The sequence below is a fragment of the Talpa occidentalis genome, unplaced genomic scaffold (assembly GCF_014898055.3).
Source record: "Talpa occidentalis isolate TD23 unplaced genomic scaffold, MPIMG_talOcc4v2.1 talOcc4.2, whole genome shotgun sequence".
Lineage (NCBI taxonomy): Eukaryota > Metazoa > Chordata > Mammalia > Eulipotyphla > Talpidae > Talpa > Talpa occidentalis.
The window spans coordinates 47,461,761-47,483,231 of record NW_023602073.1 but is presented as its reverse complement, the minus strand read 5'-3'; the positions used below and the strand labels follow the sequence as shown (position 1 = coordinate 47,483,231).

Sequence of the window (21,471 nt, the reverse complement as noted above, 5' to 3'; positions counted from 1 at the left end):
TAATAAAAGGGGTGGTTTTTTTGATTTCTTCTTCTTCAGATTTATTGTTTGTGTATAGGAAGGCTACTGACTTTTGCGTGTTGATTTTGTATCCTGCCACTTTACTGAATTGATTGATGAGTTGAATTAGTTTTTCTGTGGAGATTTTGGGGTTCTCTATGTATATTATCATATCATCTGCAAATAATGATAGTTTGACTTCTTCTTTTCCTATTTGGATTCCTTGGATGTCTTTCTCTTGTCTTATTGCTCTGGCTAGGACTTCCAGTATTATATTGAAAAGCAGTGGTGAGAGTGGACATCCTTGTCTTGTTCCCGATCTTAATGGAATTGCTTTCAGCTTTTCACCATTGAGAATGATACTGGCTGTTGGCTTGTCATAAATGGCCTTTATGATGTTGAGGTATGTTCCTTGTATCCCAAGAATTTCAAGGGCTTTTATCATGAATGGGTGTTGCACTTTGTCGAAAGCTTTCTCAGCATCTATTGATATTATCATATGGTTTTTATATTTCTTTTTGTTGATGTGTTGGATAACGTTGATTGATTTTCGGATGTTAAACCATCCTTGTGCCCCTGGAATGAATCCAACTTGGTCGTGGTGAATTATCTTATGGATACATTGTTGGATTCTGATAGCTAAAATTTTATTGAGGATTTTTGCATCAGTGTTCATTAGGGAGATTGGCCTATAGTTTTCCTTTTTTGTGTTGTCCTTATTCGGTTTTGGTATTAGTGTAATATTGGCTTCATAGAACGTGTTTGGTATTGTCCCTTCCTTCTCAATTTTTTGGAAGAGTTTGTGAAGGATAGGCACTAATTCGTCTCTGAATGTTTGGTAGAATTCATTTGTAAATCCATCAGGTCCTGGGCTTTTGTTTTTGGGGAGGTTTTTAATTACCATTTCAATTTCGCTGCTTGTAATTGGTCTGTTTAGGTGTTCTATTTCTTCTTTATCTAGCTTTGGGTGATTGTAGAGTTGTAGGAATTTGTCCATCTCCTCTAGATTGTTGAACTTGTTTCCATATAACTGTTCATAGTAGTTACTGATTATTCTTTTGATTTCTGCTGTGTCCGTTGTGATTTCTCCTCTTTCATTTATGATTCTGTGTATTTGTGCTTTCTCCCTTTTTTCCTTTGTGAGCCTGGCTAGGGGTTTGTCTATTTTATTTATTTTTTCAAAGAACCAGCTCTTGGTTTCATTGATCTTTTGGATTGTTTTTTTAGTTTCAATTTCATTTATTTCTGCTTTGGTTTTTATTATTTCTTTTCTTCTACTGGTTCTGGGGTTTTTTTGTTGTTCTTTTTCTAGATCTTTGAGCTTCGAGATTAGGTTGTTTCTTTGAGTTCTTTCTTGTTTTTTGATGTGAGCTTCTATTGCTATATATTTTCCTCTTATTACTGCTTTTGCTGCATCCCATACATTTAGGATATTGGTGTCCTCCTTGTCATTCAATTCAAAGAATTTTTTAATTTCTTCTTTGATCTCCTCGTTAGTCCAGTGGTCTTCCAGTAATGTGGCTTTTAATCTCCATGAGGTAGGATAGTTCCTTGCCTTCTTTTTATGATTTATTTCTAGTTTGATGCCTTCGTGGTCAGAAAAGATGGTTGGTATGATTTCAATCTTGGTGTATCTGTTGATGTTTGTCTTGTGCCCCAGTATGTGATCGATCCTGGAGAATGATCCGTGTGCGCTTGAGAAAAATGTGTACTCCGTTTTTTTTGGGTTTAGTGTTCTATAGATGTCTGTTAAGCCCAAATGCTCTAGGTCCTTATTTAGAGCTTTAGTTTCTTTACTTATTTTTTGTCTTGTTGATCTATCCATTGTTGATAGTGGTGTGTTGAAGTCTCCCACTACATATGTGTTTTCTCTGATGTCTGTTTTCAGAGAGGACAACAGTTGTCTGATATATTTTGGTGCTCTTTCGTTTGGTGAGTATATGTTAATGAGTGTTATTTCTTCTTGAAGTATTGTCCCCTTAATCATAATGTAGTGACCATTGGGGTCTCTTTTTATTTTTTGAGTTTGAAGTCTGTTTTATCTGATATAAGTATAGCTGTTCCTGCTTTCTTTTTTGGCCCATTTGCTTGTAGGATTGTTTTCCATCCTTTGACTTTGAGCCTATTTTTATCTTTTGTAGCTAAATGTGTTTCCTGGAGACAGCAAAAGGTTGGGTTTTGTTTCTTAATCCAGGCTGCAACTCTGTGTCTTTTTATTGAAGAGTTTAGTCCATTTACATTTAGAGTTAATATTGATATGTTAGCATCTGTATTTGCCATTATGTTTGTCTTTCCTTTGATTTTATTTATTTATTCTTTTAATAACTTTTTTTTTTTTTTTGGTCTTCTTTCGTTGTTATTCGTCCCTCTGAGGTTCTGGCTTTAGGATTCCTTGTAGTATTTTTGGAGTGGGGGTTTAGTCGCAATGAAATTCCGGAGTTTCTCTTTGTCTGGGAAGGTCCATATTCTTTCTTCATGGAGGAAAGAGAGCTTTGCGGGATAGAGTATTCTTGGTTGGCATCTGTTTTCTTGGAGTCTGTTGACTATGTCCCTCCACTCTCTCCTTGCCCGTAGTGTTTCTTCAGAGAAGTCTGATGTCAGCCTGATTGGTTTTCCTTTGAATGTTATCTGTTTCTTCCCTCTTGTCAGCTTCATTATTTTTTCCTTGTCCTGGATTCTTGGGAGCTTTACTATTATGTGTCTTGCTGTGTTTTTCCTTTCGTCGTGGAAGTTTGGTGTTCTTCTTGCTTCTTGTATATCAATTTTCAGCTCCTTCTTCTCATTTGGGAAGTTCTCTTCAATTATATCCATGAATATTTTCTCTGTTCCTACATCTCTCTCCTCTCCTTCTGGAATTCCTATAACTCTTATATTTCCTTTCCTCATGGAGTCAGATAGTTCCCGAAGTCTTTCTTCATTCTTTTTCCTTCGTACTTCTCTTTCCTTTTCTGTTTTGGTTCTTTTTATTTCTGTGTCTTCAAGATTACTTATTCGTTCTTCCATTTCATCTATTCTGCTTTCATTGCTTTTCCCAGAGTTCTTTAGTTCCTCCATTAATTCTTTGATCTCCTGCATTTCTCTTACTTCCCTCTTTAGGGACTCAATTTCCTTCTTCTGATCTATCACTTTTTTAATCATGGCAATTTTAAATTCTCTTTCTGGAAGGCTCAGAAGTTCTTCCAAGTTGCTGTCGTTGCAATCTGGGGAGTGGTTTTCTTTTTGTGGTGTGCTTCTTTCCTGAGGAGTTTTTAGGTTGCGTGTGGTTCTTCTACTCCCTACTGTCTGTTTTCTAATTTGTCGTATGCGTTGGGACACTGTGTTGCTCGGACTGACTGACATCTTGGGTGAACTTCTCCGCTCCCCTCTGGCTCTTCCAGGAGCCATCTCTGTCTTCTGGGGGAGCTTTCTGCTGGTTTTAGGCAGTTTTTACTGAAGAAATGTCCCTGTTCTCAAATGGCGAAGCGGGATGCAGTCCCTGCGCCTCCGGTTTCAGGCACACTCTTCTGCGCACCCGGTCTGCCCCGGACGTGGGTGCCTGCTCCCTCTGTGGGCTCAGACTGCTGGTCGGAAGGGGCCTGGCGTGGAATAACTTCCCGGCTGGCCACTGGGTCCTCCAGAAACCTTCTGCCCTTTTCAAGCAGTCTTAAGAAATGTCCTGTTTTATAGGGTGTTAGTGACTTTTTTTTTTCCTGGTCGCTAGGTGGCGCCAGAGATCTCTCCTATTGTCCTTGGGGGCTGTTTTTCGCCTCCCTCCACCCCGTGGGACAGAGAACAGAGCGGGAATGGTAGGGTACACCTCAACAGCTTTGGGGTGCTGTGTCTGCCTTGTGCCCCACCGTCGTGGAGAAACCACGCCCCGAATTTTCGTGCCCCGGGTCTCAGTTCAAAGCCCTCAGTTCCAGGACGCGGGCTGTAGCCCAGTTCAGTGGTGCGGGAATGGCGCCTTTTGCACAGCTCCCGTGCCTGGGCGCCTGGTTCCTGCTCACTCAGGGAGGGACCTTCACCTCAGTGAGGACCTCCGCGCGTCTCCCCGCAAGCCTAGGTCGTCTCCCCGCAAGCCTAGGTCGCAGGCGCGGGGACCTGGGCAGCCGCGATCCAGGTCTGCACTTGCTTTTCAAGCGCGCCGAGCGCGCCGCTATCCGCGCAAGCTTACCGGCAGCCCGGGCTGTGTGCGCGTCTCCCGGGGTCTTTGTTCTTCTCTAATGGCGCCCGGAGCCGTTCGCTCGCCGCCGCGGGAATCCTGCAGGGTTCGCCTCAGCTCCCGTTCACGGGGTGTGGTGGCTGCAATAGTTCCTTTCCACTCACGGTCCCGCTTGCTATGTCGTTTGTTCTTGTTGGTTGTTTTGGTTTGTTGTTTCCTCCTCTCTGCCGGTCGGAGAGTGCCGCCTCTGTGGGCGGGGGAGGGGAGCAGGGTTCTGCGCTTCCCTCCCTTCTAGTCCTCTTTTATGGCCACTTTCTTCTTCGGGCAGTTCGCTGGCGTCACCCGTTTATCTTCCGTGTCCCAGTTCTCACTGGGACCTGCCGCTTTTCCTCCCTATTCACTTTTTTTAATGGGAGATCTTACTCGCAGCGTCTCCTCGCCGCCATGTTGCTCCGCCCCTCACATATGAGAGTCTGTGTCACCCAGTCCACGACCAAAAGGCAAGTGTAGTTTCTTCACGTGTCTCTCTGCTCCATGTCATGTGCCATTCTTAATATTACTCAGCAATCAAAAAAGATAAACTCATGTGATTCGCTGCAGCGTGGATGGAGCTAGAAGGAATTATGCTTAGCAAAATAAGTCAAAAGGAAAAAGAAAAATATTGGATGGTTTCACTTATAGCAGGAATATAGGGGAATCAAAAACATATCAGTGCAAAAAAATAATAACAGTACAAAGCACTACAAAGCAAAAAGAGATAATTATAAACCAGAGACATCCTGCAGGGGAGGGAAAAGGATCAGAGGGAGGGAGGGGGGAGGAGTACTTGGGACTGTGGTGATGGTGCGCGGGTGCATTGGTGGAGGAAACTCTATGGGGACTACACAGAGGGGAGGGGAGGGAAGCAAATATTGCTTAAAAATGAACAATGATGTAAAAAATAATTTTTAAAAATAAATAAAAAATACATAAATTAAATATCAAATTAAAAAAAAAAAGGCTAAAACACCAGAGGAGTGATGTCTCCTACAAGATGGATAAACTTTTGTTCCCTCAGTTTGCTTCTTCAGGTGCCAGATTTGTGTACAGCACACGCCTCCTCCCTTTTAAGGCCCTGTAGGTGGACTTCACAAAAATCAAGTCTTGCAGAGCTATAAATATTTACTTATTCTGGTCTGCACTTTCTCTGGGTGGGTAGAGGCGTCCCCTCCAGAACAGAGAAGGCCTGAAAAGTCACCAAAGCTCTTGTAAGAGAAATAATTCCTAGATATAGGGTCCCTGTGACCACTGGCAGTGATACTGGCCCAGCCTTTCCTGCTGAAATCACCAGTCACCTGACTTGCTTACTTCACATTACATGGAATCTTCCCGCCTATTGGCCACAGAGTTCAGGGACAGTAGAGCAAGTCACCCGAACCATTAAAACGACTCTGGGAAAGTTTTGCCAGGAAACAGGTTAGCCCTGGGTGGACCTTCTCCCTATTAGCGCTGCTCAGAATTCGGTGCACTCCCAGTGCCAGTGGCTACACCCCCTTTGAGATTTTGCTTGGCCGGACTCCCCTGTTGTGTCTATGGTGAGGGGAGACCTCAGACACACTGGCCAACTGCGACTAAATTGGCAGCTGCAGCTTCTTAGTAATGTCCTACACAAGATTCATGAAACTGTCACCCAGAGGCCCCCGTTCCTCTGGGATCCCCAGTTCATCCCCACAAACCTGGGGACTGAGTCTGGGTAAAGGACTGGAAATAGAGCCCCTCAACCCTGTGTGGGTGGGGCCTGTACTGTCACCCTTATCACCCTACTGCTGTCAAAGTTGCAGGTGTTACTCCGAGGGAACAACACTCCCCAGATACGCCAGCTGCCCTGACATCAGAACCATCGATGGTCTACCTGGACCCTGCAAACCAGCACAGATTGACAGGGGAGACCAGCTCTCTGCAGGCGGAGAGACTCCAACCAAACACCATGACCTTCTGCAGCCCTGCTCTAACCACAGCCTGGAAGCGGGTTGGCCTGTGTGTGGCAGAAGCTCGAGGAGCATCACAGGCGAAATGCTTATGGGCTGCTGGGATGGACCTCAGTGTTGGCTGCTTCTCTTGTTTCTCTTGGTGGGACAGCATCACCACACTGTGCCTTGCTCACTCGTGTTCTGATCCACTGATCTGGTCCACTGATCTCCATTCTTGTGATGCTTGCCCTTGGGCGGTGGCCTTTACTCTGGCCACACGGTTTATCCAGTCTCATTTGGAGGCTACTAAACTCCAAATATTAGTTTGACAATATGAGCCCTTAGGCTCCTTTCCTGCTACTTGCTGTGAGTCCATACCTTGATAATCCCTAGCACATAGTAGGGGTATCAAAAGGGGGGAAATGAAACAGAAAGCTTCCCAAGTCTGCTGCTTGGAGGAGTCTATCGCTTTGAGTTTGCTGCTTGCTGAAGCAAAGAAGATGCCGGGTGTACTGCACTCCTTGTCCGTGGTGGTAGCTGTGACTGCCTTGAACCCCTTCCCGAACCATAAAGAGTGCTTATGCTATGATATGGAATAGCAAGTTTCCTCATGCAAAGTGTATAAAACCTTGCATTTTTGTTCTTGGGTGCTCAGTCCTTTGGGGAGCAATCCCACTGAGCTCACTGGTGTGACATTAAATCTTTCTCTACCTCTCAGAGTACTGTCTGATTTCTCAGGAAGTTGCTGTATCAAAACCACTTCATGTCTTTAAGAATGGGCTATATCAGAAAGTCCAGACATTAACAAGTGCTGGCGAGGAAATGGTGAATAGGGAACAGTCCTACATTGTTTATGGAAAAGTAGACTGGTTCAGTTTTGATGGAAACAGTATGAAGTTTTCTGCAAATAGCCAAAACACTTCCCGAATAAAAAGAAGGAGAATGGAGGCATCACAATCCCAGACTTCAAACTGTACTGTAAAGCCATAATAATTAAAACACTATGATACTGGAACAAAAACAAACACACAGATCAATGGCATTGAATAGAAAACCCAGAAATAAACCCACATATTTATGGACAACTAATCTTTGACAAAGGAGCAAAGTATAGGCAATGGAACAGGACAGTCAAAAAATGGGCAGAAGAGCTAAAAAGACTTCTCCAGAGAAGAAATGCAAATGGCCAACAGGTATATGAAAAAATGTTCAACATCACTTAAATTAGGGAAATGCAAATCAAAACCACAACGAGATACTACCTTACACCAGTGAGAATGGCACATAAAAAAAACAGGAAACATAAGGGTGGTGGGAATTGTATGGGGAATATAACCAGGATGAAAATGCATACGTTGTGCAAAAATGAAAAATGATGTAAAAAATATATAAAATTAAAAATATATATATATAAACAGGCAACAACAAATGTTTGCAAGGATGTGGAGAAAAGGAACTCTCCTACAACTGGTCCAACCACTATGGAAAACTGTGTGGAGTTTCCCCAATCTACTAAAATGGAGCTGCCATATGACCCAGCAATTCCACTCCTAGGAATCTACCCAAAGGATACAAAGCATTAATTAAAAAATGATAGCTGCCCCCCCATGTTTATTGCAGCACTATTTATGATACATAAGATGTGGAAACAACCCAAATGCACTAAAATAGATGACTGGATCCAGAGGATGTGGTATATACACAATGGAATACTATTCAGCAATCAAAAAAGATCAGCACATGCCATTCTCATCATGGATGGATCCAGAGGAGATTATGTTCAGTGAAATAAGCCAGAGATATGAAGAAAAATATTGGTTGATTTCACTTATAGGAGGAATATAGGGGAATCAAATAAGGGTCCAGGAAAATAAATAGCAATAATAATAAATAAATATCCCAAATTAGCAGAAAACTATAAACCAGAGACATTTTGCAAGGGAGGGGAGGTAGAAGGAGCAAAATGGGGGAGAAGAACACAAGGGACTATGGTGATGGTTCATGGGTGAATTGGTGCTGGGAATTTTATGGGAATACACCTGAGGAGAAAGCATACAAGCAGACATTGTACAAAAATGAACAATGACATTTTATATACGTCTATATATACATACATATGTATATATATATAAACAGTATTGAGATTTCATAGAGGATTAAAAGTGTATCTGCCATAGGGCTCAGTAGTCCCACTCCTATGTATGTACCCACAGAACACAAATACACTACTCTGAAGGGCACCTTGCACATCTGTGATCACTGCAGCACTATTTACTATATTCAAGCTATGGAAACAACCAAAATGCCTGAAAACAGATGAGAATTCAAGAAAAAGTGGTATATAGATAATAGAATACTACTTATCAGAAAAACAAACTCACTACATCTGGGGGGCAACATGGATGGAGCTAATTGAAATAAGTCCAAAGGAGAAAGACAAATATGTCACTCATCTATGGTATAGAGAAGTCTAATGAACTTAAAAACTAACCCTTGAACCCCCTAGGTTGTGCCTATTGCTGACCAGGGTTGCAGACCAGCCCAGCCTTCCTGGCTCAGCAGTGCTAGATGGTGGACTGACTCTCTCTAGTTTGGCATCAGACTCATTTGATGACAAAGCCTGACTCTCGCTGACTGAGTTCTCCATTGTGTCTTGTTGCACCTGCACCACCCCTGGATCCTCCAGCCTCCCCCATTTGCTGGAGTAAGATGGATCTTGTACTCTATGCTGCAGATAATTATTTTTTATACCATTTCTATATCGAACCACAGGGCCAGAATATGACATCTTCCAACAAACTATCATTCTCCTGGTTATAAGAAATCTTGGTGCTTTTATTCTTTATTTCCTTTTTGCGACAATGAACTGTTGTTTTGTCTATAGGCATTCCCTAATGGACAACCCACAATATTTATAGAATCAAGTCTACTGAGAATCACGTTTACAGTTAGGTCATTACCATGGATTAAGAATTCCCACCATTTCACTGTTTCTGTGGAGCTGAGAGGATGCAGCAAATTACATGACACCATTGGAGAGTTTCCAAACAGCTGGATTCAACTCATTGTTCCTGTGTGGTCCTTCCTCTTTCTCATCAACATGATGATCTATTGAATTCACAGAGGCCTTCACCAAAGACTTATAGATAAGCAAATCCATGAACCTCATCTCTGGAAGATCCCTTCTTCACCTCAAGTCATGGTTTTCACCATGTGGATGGTTTTCTTCAGAGTCTACCTCATCATCTCTACCTTTAATCTTTCCATTCCATCAGCTGGTTTATTTAGGTTGTACATCTCTGTCAATGTCTGCACAATTTCCATTCATGACAGTGATTTCTGTCTCCTCAAATCTTAAGGCCATTTATTAATGACTCAGCTCATCATACAGACCATCACCTCTTCTCTAACTACAACTGTGGACAATATTTTACATTGCGGGGTAGAGTTGGAGGCTCAGTCAATAACCTTTCCTCCTTTGAAGGGAAAAAGGTGACAGAAAAAAGCACAGCAGCCAGCAGAAAGTTTATGTAAAAAGTAAGAAATTATTCAGTGGTGAGTTTACAAAATCTGATCAGATTATTGTCCAATTATTAAATTTTTTTTAAAGATTTATTTATTCCTGCATACAAGAACCAGGGTACAGGCCAGATATGCAGGAGCATGAGAGGATTCAACAGAGACAGAGTGGGGAATAGAAAAGGCAGAATGACTGAAATACACTGTTGAGGAGAGCAGCGGGAAGACAGGAGAGGTCTGCTGCATCATGAGGGTACCTCCCTGGCTGGCCAGGATCGAACCCACGCTGCAGAGGCTGTGGTCAGCTTCATAGCGCTGCGCTCAACTGCCTGTGCCACCAGGGAGTCCAATAATTAAATATTTTTTATGATAGAAAATAATCTACATCCAGCCAGGAGACAGCAATGGTAGCATTGAAACTGTGCATTGAGGGCCCTGCTGAGGGATGCTCATGGTGAGAGATCAAGAGAAGCCAACCTCATGTGTAAGTATCAGGGGTTGGCCTAAGTGGTGACTGTGCCTTTCCAGCCAGTGAATCTGTAACTTATATAGTCTCATCAATAATTTTTAAAAAGTTGGAGAGAAAATAAATGATTGAGGAGGCCATGTTATGTCCTTTTGCCTTAACCCATCACATTCGTTAAGAAAAACTCATTGTGCTAATAGCACTGAGGCTCAGCGCCATAACAAGGAATATGGGTACAGTGACAGGTGGTGCCTGGTGTCAGGAGTGAGCTCCGTCTTCCCTGCTGGCCCGACAATGAACACTTGTAGTACTTTGTTCAAGGGGAAGCCCCAATGTGACAGCAGGTCTGATAGAATCTGTAGTGACTATGCAAATGACATTTTCATATTTCATATGTCCCCATATTCTCTGGGACATTGTTAAATGTTACATTTTACTGATGAATAAATAAACTGGAATTTAAAAAAATATTGATACCTCTGTGATTTATCAGATGTGGGATTATTTAGTTTACAGTTTTGATGTTTATTTTTAAAAACCATTTTGTAATAAGTGTAAAATTATGTGAATGTAAATATATTTATAAAGGGAAATGTGATGCCCAAGTAATATATTTCACTATTGTTTTTTTTAAAGATTTATTTATTTATGCACGGAAGAACTGGGATACAGGCCAGAAGTGTGGGGGTTGAGAGGATTCACCAGAGACAGAGAACAGTGGGGAGCAAAACAGGAGGACTGACTGAAATACACTGCTGAGGGCAGCAATGGTCAAGTTAGGAGAGGTCTGCCGTGCCATGTGGGTCACCTCCCTGGCTGAGGATTGAATTCATGCTGCAGTGGCTGTGGTTAGCCTCATAGTGCTGCATCTTAAACTCTTGCGCCACCAGGGAGGGCCTTCATATTGTTTTTTTTTTTTAAATGATTTATTTATTTATTTATACAAGCATGGGTACAGTCATAAGTGTGGGAGGGTGAGAGAATTCACCAGAGCCAGAGCAGGGAACAGAACAGGCAGACTGACGAAGTACACTGCTGAGGGGAACAGTGGGCGTGGCAGGAGAGGTCTGCGGAACCGTGTGGGACCCTCGCTGGTGGCCGGGTATCGAACCAGCGCTGCAGAGGCTGCGGGCAGCTTCTCAGCCCAGCGCTCAACCGCTGAGCCACCGGGGGAGGCCCTTCATATCGTTTTTTAAAGTAAACTGAGACACTGCAGTTTTGAGATATTTCGAAGTTATAAATCTATAACTTTCTATGAAAGGTAATGATGGTCAGGTATTTACCCTATCACTGAAGATTAGTGTTGAAATTGTAATCTTCCCTGCTTTTTTTCTCTACCTACTCTGCCAAAAATTCTCATAAATATGTTCATATGTTTTAACATAAATATACTGGAGAAACATGTTTTGCAAACTATTAGCTATTTATGTGAAACCAATAGAAGTTGATTATGACTATTAAAAACACATGCTCACACACACTGACCCTTGAAGTCTGCATGCAGAGCACCGGCTGACAGAGGGGCAAGGGAAGGGTGAACACAAAGCGGGAGGGAGCACAGTGGACTCTGGGGGATCATGGGGCTCAGGGGTGGGTATACTGCAGTGACAGCCCCTGAGAGGGTGACCCTGCCCTTCTGCAGTGTAAGCAGTGATGTGACCAGCGCTCCCTCAATAAAGATCCTCTGGTCTGTCTTATTGTAAAGGGTGTCCTCATGTGCCTGGGGTCATATTAGCATAACGTGAGGAAGTGGGGAGACTGGCCCAGCCCTGCCCACCATGCCTCTCCCCACACTGACCTGTGTCTCTCCCTGATGACTTTCCTGCTCCAGCAGAGGCGGGGCTGGCTCCACCCCTGCCTGTACTTTGTGTTTTCCTGAGGAATAATGAAAATAGACACCCACTGAAAATAGACACTCGGACATGAAACTGGTTTTTTCCTGGGTTGTTTTTTTGATGTGTGAGTTGAAAAGATTCCTAAAATTTGACTGGAAATAAGTAGGAGTCCTGAGGACTAGCCAGAACTGCAGGCTTGCTGTGCTGAGTCTGTGCAGGTGGGGGCGGGAGAGGCTGTGAGGAGCTGAGGGGCACAGGGCCTGTGCCTAGTCGGTGCTCAGAGTGTCGTGGGCTTTGACATGGTCACTCCTCAGGGGTCACCACTCTGTTCCTTTGTCCTTGTCTTTCAGGAGCACCTGTCCCAGCAGGGCCTATGATCACAGGGACTCAGACCCCGCCTGGGCCTGTCCTGTCTCCAGGATGTGGGTGGAGGCTGTGTGTGGCTAGATCAGGCTACGCTCAGACAGGGCTGGGCCCTCAGGCCTCAGTGTGTTTATATTTTGCTTCTTTGGGTTTTTTGTCACACTCCTGTTCTTTTTCTTGTTCAGGGATCAGGCTTAGTCACTGCTATTGTCCCCACAAGGCCCAGGGCTGCCCCTGCTCACAGGCATCAGGTGTTAGAGATGAATTTTCAGATGCATCCTGGTGTGGGTAAGAATTGTGGGGAAGGTGACCCAGAGAAGGTATATGGGGACAAGGAAGAGGCTACTCTCCTAGCATGGACAGGTGGGCCTCACTAGGACAGTGCCTTTGGGAGAAGACCTGATGGACACTCCATGCCCACAGGGTGTCTGCGGAAGTTCTGTCCAGTCAGGGCGACCTACAGCCCAGATGCTCCTGGACGGGGATGTCTGTGTGTCAGAGGCTGCGGCTGGGGCAGGGGTCACTGAGACGGGGTCTGTGTACCCACATTGTGCAGACGTTAAGGAGGTTGGAAAGGTTTTGCCTTTTCTCTGAGTAAGACGTGGGGTCACGCGACCTCTCTGGACAGAGACCCCCTATGTCAGGGCCCTTTAGGCGCATCCGCCGTGAGACACAGGCGTGTGGGGGAGAGAGCACCTGGAGAGAGATGCGGGGACAACACAGGAGAGGGGCATGTGGAGAAGTCCCCCTTGCTTCTCAGCGCTGGGCTTGCCCCAGGGACAGGAGGACGTGGAAGGAGACACTTGGGGGAGACCCGTGGGGACACCGGCCTTGACCGTGGTTTGTGCTTTCATTTGGTCCTGTTGTCCCAGACTGGCCTGGCCCCTTCCATCGGCTTCTGTGTGTCCCCACCTGACTGTGCCTGAGACTTATGGCAAATTTCAGGCTGCAGCAGCCCCACTTTGGGGCAACCCTGTGTGGTTGGGTGTTCACCCACAAGGGGACGGGTAACTGGGTGTTTTGTTGGGAGACTCTTCTCCTCCCTTCCATTCCTCTCTGTGCGCACGACTCTCTTGTGTTCTTTCACATGCAGAGGGTGCTCTGCTTTATGTGGCAGATGGCAGAAGCCATTTAGAATATGCAGGTTTGGGGGTCCTGGGTGCCTCTCATTCTGCCTGTTACAGACTCTGGGTGTTTTCTCTGACCAAGACCTTTTTCCCCTTCTCTGCTGCTCTGTCTCCACTGGGTCCCTCACCCCAAAGCCAAAATCCCCCCAGAGGTAGAGAGTATGAGGATGAAGCTCTCAGTGGGGATCTGACCCGACTCCTGCTGTTTTTGGGGCAGGACCTTGTCATCGTCCCTGGCAGGTCAGCGCTGGAGAGGGGCTGACCTTCTGGTGAGCTGAACAAGCAGACAGAGCAGGACAGGGGCCTGTGGGGGGACCCCGACTCCTTGGGGACAGTGTTGTGTGTCCTGAGGCTTCTCAGGGACACCTGAGGGGGGTAGAACCACAAGCAGGCGCCTTTTCTCTGGCCTGTCCTTCACAGGGTACCTGGGTCTGGGCCTTTGTTCTGGGGAGTCACTGGGTGATGATGGGGAGGGGAGGGCAATTTGCACTCTGGGCCCAGGTGCTGGGCCCAAGTTCTCTGAGCAGAAACGTTCTGAGGTTTGGGTTCCATGGGGTGGGAGGGAAGGGAGGATGTTTTTCTCCAATAAACCTCATGGTCTCTAGCAGCACAGAGGCTAGAAGCCCTGAGAGGAGCCAGGTGTGTCCTTGGTCTCAGGGCCTAAGTGGTCATCGGAAAGGGCCGTGCTCCTGCTGGTGAGGGTCCCTGGGCCCTGCTTCCCCCTGAGCCCAGAGCTCCTGGCTGCCCTGCTCCTCTGTGTGGGCCTGGCTGCCTCCTGCCCTGTCTCTCCACAGCCCTGAGGAGATGGCGCCCTGCTCCTGCCCCAGGTCTGTGCTCTGCCTCCTCCCTTCCCTGCTGCTCCTCCTCCAGCTGCCCCCTGGGGGTCCCCAAGTGAGTATGTCCCTCCCTGTCCTGTGTCTCCCTTGGGTGGGTGGGACCCAGGGGTTCTGGGGGCTCTTCCTTCAAGAAGGATGGCTGTGTGGGGGCCCTGGCTCTAGAAAGATGGGGGTGCTCCCCACCCTCTCATGTGATGACACAGTTAAGAGCAGTCACTGAGGGGGAGGGATGACAATTGCTCAGTCAGAGGTTTATGGATTTTAAAAAGTCAACTGTCCAAAATGTGAAAATACCTTTCTCCTCATTTTTGGCTTTTGATTTATTTGTATCAGAAACACTTGTCAGTAATTAATTCATTTCACTCCACTAATATTTATATATTATGTGCTATGTGCTGTGTACAAAAAAGAGAGATTCCCCATCCTTAGAGAGCTGCTTTCATGCAGGAGGCAGTGAATAATAAAGTCAAAAAACCCATCCACCCCCACCTGCAGAGGGGCTGAGAGGAGGGACAGGCAGGGAGCATGTTGGGCAGCAAGGGAGGAGTGTGTGGGGGCAGCTGCGTCCATCAAGGGGTCAGTGTAGATGGTGGCATGGGAGCAAAGCCCTGGGGAGGGGGTATTGGGGGTGAGGATCCCATGGAGGGAACAGCCTGTCGGGGGCTGGCTGGTGCCTATGTGCAAGAACAGAGGGGGTGAAGATCAGCTGGAGCTGAGGGAGAGGGTGGGACACAGGAGTGGGTGTCAGAGCTCTGGGGAGGGGTCACTCTGTGGAGCTGCCCAACAGGGTGACTGTGGGGCTGGGGAGCCCCTCTCAGGCTGTGAGCAGAGCAGGACCTGGTTCAGCTCCCAGGTGAAAGGGGCCCAGACTGGGGGTGGCAGGAGAGACTAGTCTGTGTGTGTCCAGGTGAGAGGGGAGGGGCTCAGGCCAAGCTGGGGCAGCACAGGTGAGAAGTGGCTCTTTGGAGGTGCAGGGGGCTCCTGAGGACAGCACAGTCCTGTCCTGTCCTTCCCAGGCCTCCTCAGGTCAAGGGCGCTGACTGAGGAGCAGACTGGGGGAAACTTTTTATTCTTTTTTTAAATTCAATTAACAATTTACACACTGCACAGCTGTTAGGTGTACAGCCTCTCCCCTGATAACTAAATTTCTCACACATCCACTACTTAAAGTCCAATCATAATCCTCCACCAAGCTGTTCTCTCCGCCCATTTCCCCTCTGGTGACTGCCATTTTGTTCCTTTTTGATTGCTTTTTTTCCCCCCTTCAATTCCACAAATGAGTACAATTCTTTGGTATCTGTCTTTCTCAGTTTGACTTAGCATAATTCCCTCAAATTCTATCCATAGTGTTGAAAGTGGCAGAATTTAATCTTTTTAAATATCTGAATAGTATTCCATTGTGTGTATCATATATATATATCTATATCTGTCTATCTCTCTCTCTCTCTCTCTCTCTCTCTCTCTAATCTATCTCACATTTTGTTAATCCATTCATCTGTTCCAGACTTGGGTTGTTTCAATCGTTGGCTATTGTAAACAGTCCTGCAGTGATAACAGGGGCCATGTCTTGTTTTTAATAAGTGTTTTCATATTCTTCAGGTAAATATCCAGAAGTGGAAATACTGGATCATTTTGTGTCTATTTGATACTTTTTGCAAACCCACCATATTGTTTTCCAAAATGGCCCCACCAGTTATTCAATACACTGCACAAGGGTTCTATATTCCCTATTCCTCACCAAAATTTATTATTTCTTGACTTTTTGATAATAGACATTCTAATTGGTGTGAGCTAAAATCTCGCTCACTGATTTTCAAATGTTGAACCATCCTTTTGTAGCTGAGATAAATCCCACTCAGTCATGATGTGTGATCCTTTTTTTTTTAAGATTTATTTATTTATGCATACAAGAATTGGGGTACAAGCCAGAGGTGTGTGTGTGGGGAGGGGGGCGAGAGGATTTACCAGGGACAGAGCGGGAAGCAGAACAGGCAGATAGACTGAAACACACAGCTGAGGGGAGCAGTGGGCAAGGCAGGAGAGGTCTGTTGTGCCATGTGGGTGACCTCCCTGGCCGAGGATGGAGCTCGAGTTACAGTGTCTGCAGATTGCTTCATAGTGCTGCGCTTTAACACTAGGGAGGCACCTTTGTGATCCTTTTTAATGTATATTTGATTTTGGTTTGCTAAGGTCTTGTTGAGGATTTTTGCATCTATGTTCATCAGGGATGTTGGTCTGTCACTTTCTTTTTTTGTGTGATGGCCTTCTCTGCTTTTGGTATCAAGGGAATGTTGGCCTCATGAGATGTGTTTGGTAGCATTCCCCTTTCCTCTGTTTTTCTGAAGCGTTGAGAAGTCAAGTATTGTTCATCTTTAAAGATGTTGTAGAAGTCACTGAAAATGTCTGTTCTTGGGCTTTGTTTTTTGGGAAACTTTTGATTCGTGTTTCAATGTCTTTGCTTGTAGTTACTTTGTTCTGAATCTTCCTGATTCAGTCTTGGAAGGTTGTATTTCTAAGCATGTGTCAGTTTCTTCTAGGTTATTTGAAGTTATTCAATTTATTGACATATAGATATTTAGTGTTGTCTTATGATCCTCTCTATTCCTGAAATGTCTCTTGTGACGTCTACCCTTCATTACTAATTCTATTTATTAGAGTTATTTTTTTCCTTTTTTCCTCCTTGAAAGCCTAGGCAGAGATTTGTCTATTTCGTTTATTTTTTTTCAAGAACCAGTTTTTGGTTTCATTGATTTTTCAGTCTGTCTTTGATTTCTGTGTCTTTTATTTCTGCTTTCATTTTATTCCTTCTCTGTCTCTTGGTTTCATTTGTTCTTTTTAGCTGTTTTAAGTGTAAGGTTAGATTCTTTACTTAAACTCTATATTGCTCTTTAATCCCCACTTAATGCTGCTTATACTGTGCCCCACTGATAAGTTGTCATTTGTCTCAAGGTATTTTTAATTTTTTTCATTGATTTCCTTAACCCAATAGTCATTTGGTAGTGTGTTAAGTCGTTATGAATTTATTGACACTTGTTCTGTGACCCAACAAGTGGTTTATTCTGGAGACTCTTCCAAGTGCACTTGAGAAGACCATGGAGTGCAGTGCCCTGTAGGTATTTATTTAGCCCTTGTGGTTTAATGCCTCACTTAGAGCAACAGTTTCCTTGTTGATTTTCTGTCAGGTGATGTGTCTTTGATGAAAGTGGGGTGTTGAATTCCTTTACCACTATTATGATGCTGCCAATATCTGTTTTCAGATTTGTTAATAGCTGTCATATATTTTGATGCTCCTTTGTTTGGTGCATGTATATTGATGAGTGTTATGTCTTCCTGATGTAGGATTCCTTAATCATATGATGTTCATCCCTGTCTTTAGTTACCTTTTTTTAGCTGGAAGTTTATTTTATCTTTTATGGCATTTAGGGATGCCCCATATTCTTCTGTTTTTCCCCAAGAACTTTTATGATCCTATGTCCTGGAGACAGCATAAAGTTGGGTTTTGTTTTTTGGTACAACCAGTCACTCTGTGTCTTCTTTGGTGAGTTTAATTCATTTACATAAATGGTGATTATGTGATGATTTATTATTGTCCTTTTGCCTTTAGTTAAATCCAGCCAAGAAATGTGTGGCATCTGGGGAGGGTGGTGATGTCTCCAGGGTCAAAGCCTCATTGGTCCCCTGGTCAGTTTGCAGGATGGTGTAAGGCAGGAGGCCCAGACATTAGCCAGGTAGACTCCAGGTAGTTGGAGTTCAGACCTAAGCACTGCTATAACCACCCAGTCTCCATGTCCTTGTTTCTGAAGGGAAATATGAGGATGGGCATATCAGGATAGTATCCATACCCAATTCTCAGAACCATGGGAAGGTATCTCCGAGGTCACACAGAGAAAGTAACTGCTGAAGTCATGTAGTCAGCCTGCCATCAGCTCCCTGAGCCAATTCTGTTCATGTGCCCTAATTTGGCTTTTAAGACCCAGCTCCCATGTCCCCTTCCTGCTGATGGAGGAACCTCCCAGTTCTGCGTTGGCCCCCTTTAAGGCAGGCTACTGCAGCCCTTCTCTCCTCACACACCCCAGGCTGCAGGTCTTCCTGGGTGGGGTCAGTTGTTTCTCTGTGACCTTAGCACCCTGTGGAGTATGTTTCTGGGCAACAGCATGCATCAGGCTAGGGAACCCAAAATGCCCACTGCAGGTCTGTGTTAGCAGAGTTATCTGGAATGTGTTTAGAAGGAAGTTCCCTGGCCTGTCCCCAGATGCAGAGTGGACTCCAGCTGCCCAGGGCTGGGGAAGGGAAGGTGGGGGTGGTGCCCATGGGCCCAGGCCCAGGAAACAAGGTTGTTGTGGTGATGGAGATGTTCTTAAGTTAGATGATGGGATGGTTGCCCTGCTCTGTGCTTACCAAAAGGACATGAGAGGTGAGCCTTCAACAAGTGACTTAATGGTCATATGTTATATCTCAATAAATATGTTTTAAAAATATATTAAACAATGGGTCTACAAGTTGTCCTATGGCTGTTCTCCACTGTATCCACATGAAGGGCTGTGGGACAGGAAACTGCCTCAGCCCATGTGGAGCTGAGCACAAACAGCTTCACTGCACAGATGCTCTGAAGGAGCCTCCTCTGCGTGGTCCTGAGTCAAGGGGCCTTGGGTGGGAGGCAATTTAATTTTCATGTGGACAGAATGGGAATAATTAGTGTCCACACAGTCTTCTGTTTTGGTTTTCAATTTTCCACCAATTCTGTGATAAACAGGAGGGGAGACAGTTCACCGCCCCCACCTCACCCCGGACAGTGTGTCTGACTCACTGGCTCTTCCTCGTGAGGAGAATGAAGCAGAAGGGACGTGCCACATCACAGAGTCAGGCTCACAGGAGCTGAGACTTCCCGCCCGGGCTCCCCACCTGGTCCCTCTCTGGGGTGACTGCCTGCACACGGTGGACACTCAGCTTAGGGGTCGCCCACAGGACAAGGAACTGAGGGTTTTCTCCAGGAGCCACATGCATGAGCTCTGAGGCAGTTTCTTCCATGCTCATCGCGGCTGTTCAGATCTGCCAACAGCTCGTCCCCATCGCAGCCTCGTGGGACCCAGAGCTGGAGCCTCTGAGTGAGGCCCCTCCTGCTGCCTCCCCCTCAGAGACTGTGCCAGATGCCAGATCTTTGTGTTTTAGCTCCTAAGTTTGGAGTGATTTGTTACAATCTGTTACTGGAATGCAGCCATCTCAGCGGTTGGAGTGGCAGGACAGTGGTGTTTTCTACCTGCTGCTCCACCACAGGCATTTGTGGCAGTTGCTCCTCAGAGCTCAGTCACTGCCATTTGTAATGGGCCAATCAGGTGTCACCTGATTGGTGTTAAATGGTCACTCAGACTTGTGGTGAAGGAGGATGAAAACCAGGGTTGGAGGAGCTGAGGAGCCCTCTGAAAGAAAGGAGAACATGACCCCATCCTGACCCAAGCTCCCAGAGAAGGAGAGACAACGCCAACCCCCGGAGAAAGATGGCTCCAGCCTCCGAAGAAAGAAGAAAAGAAGCACCAGCAGCCTCCTTCCAAGGAAGGAGAGAAGCTGAAGGTCTCTGTCATGGGCTGGGCCTCAGTTTTGTCCCAGACATCACCTGAGAGGAGCCCCAAAGGCCCTGGGCCTGGTGTCTCAAAGAGCTGTGTGTTGCTGGTGTAACCCAACCACTCACAAAGAGCCTTTACCACTGGGCATCTCTGACACCACCTCTGTGGGACCCGTCATGGCCGTCACTGCTGGCCGGTGCTGTCCAGCACCCCTGTTGACCGGTGGCAACCATCACTGATGCTCCCTGGGTGAGCAGCCGCCACTTGTGGGTACAGAGAGCTCTTTGTTTCCCCTGTTTGTAAATAAGTGGTTGATCCTGGAGCCTGAGGTCTCCTGTAATTGTGCACATGGGTTAGACTCATAGACAGTGGCCTGTCCTCTTACCGGGCACTGTCCTTTGTTGGTCTGAATTTCCTGGGCTTTTTTTGGCCTTTTGGTGGATCTCTAGTCTCAGAGTCTGGGCGGGGGGTGGCCCTTCCTTCCATCTGGCCTTCTGCCCTGTGGCCTCTTCTGTGGCCCTCTCCGCCCCTGCTTCAAAACCACTAGAAAATTCAGGCAATAAAGTGATCAGTGGCAGTTTTTGCACAAGAAACAGTGGAGGCCAGAGCAGCTAGTGACACAGTCAAGGTCCTGATAGAAATAAGGTGTCAGCTATTATGTCTCCTGGAAGTTTACTTCAAAATAAAGTTGATTAAAAAAATTATTTTTACTGCTTTTAGAATTCCATTTAATGTTGCTGTTCATTTCTTTTTCTTCATGCGATCTCCAGAGCAGTGTCTGCAGGGTCATGGCACGGAGGAACTGTCTGCAGCCTAGAGCTGTGAGCAGGGCTGGGTCTGACCCCCCTGCAGGGAGTGGGGCCCTGGAGCCCTAGAATCAGCACACAGGACTGGTCCTCCAGGGCAGCCCAGGCTTTGCTCTGCCCTCTGCTTGGCTCCCTGAATCTCCTTGGGGAACTGAGCGGGGATGTTTTGTAACAGGAGGGGGACTCCCCTTAACCATCTGTTCCCCCCAACATCCCCCACTGCATCAAGACCTTTAATGGAAGGGAACTTTAATACAATGAGTGTGCAACAAAGAAAAGGGAAAAAATAAATTTCCAAACCAAGCACCCAAAGTTACTCATCCCCTCGTGGGTAAATGTTCAGCCAAACAGTGTTGTCCCAAATCAGGGCCCGAAGGCCTGTCACAGTTTAGAACACCTTCCCGTGGGGACCCATAGAAAAGGGTCAGAGACAGGCAAGGCTGGAAGGAAAAGAATAAAAACAAGATAAAAGTGAAACCATCCATTATTTTTCTTTTTCCTTCTGGCTTATTGCACTGATAATAATCCCTTATAGCTCTATCCAGGTTGCTGTGAATGGCATGAGTTTATCTTTTTTGATTGCTGAATAACATTCCATTGTGTATATATGCCACATCTTCTTGATCCAGTCATCTATTTTTGGGCATTTGGGTTGTTTCCAGGTTTTACCCATTGTAAATAGTGCTGCAATAAACATAGGTGTACAGGTATTCTTTCGAATCAATGTGTCTGTGTCCTTTGGATAGATCCCTAGGAGTGGAATTGCCAGGTTGTATGGTGGTTCCATTTTTAGTAGACTGAGGAACCTCCAGACAGCTTTTCATAGTGGTTGGACCAGTTTGCACTCCAACCAGCAGTGCACGAGAGT

The 21,471-nt window shown here is 45.7% G+C and overlaps 2 pseudogenes; both read left to right on the top strand.

Annotated features, from left to right (window-relative positions):
• Nucleotides 1-8,799: 8,799 nt before the first annotated feature.
• On the top strand, nt 8,800-9,624 carry LOC119251339 (lathosterol oxidase-like; annotated as a pseudogene).
• A 3,004-nt stretch (nt 9,625-12,628) lies between these two features.
• Nucleotides 12,629-21,471, top strand: part of LOC119251338 (class I histocompatibility antigen, Gogo-OKO alpha chain-like) — a 34,186-nt pseudogene continuing 25,343 nt past the window's right edge.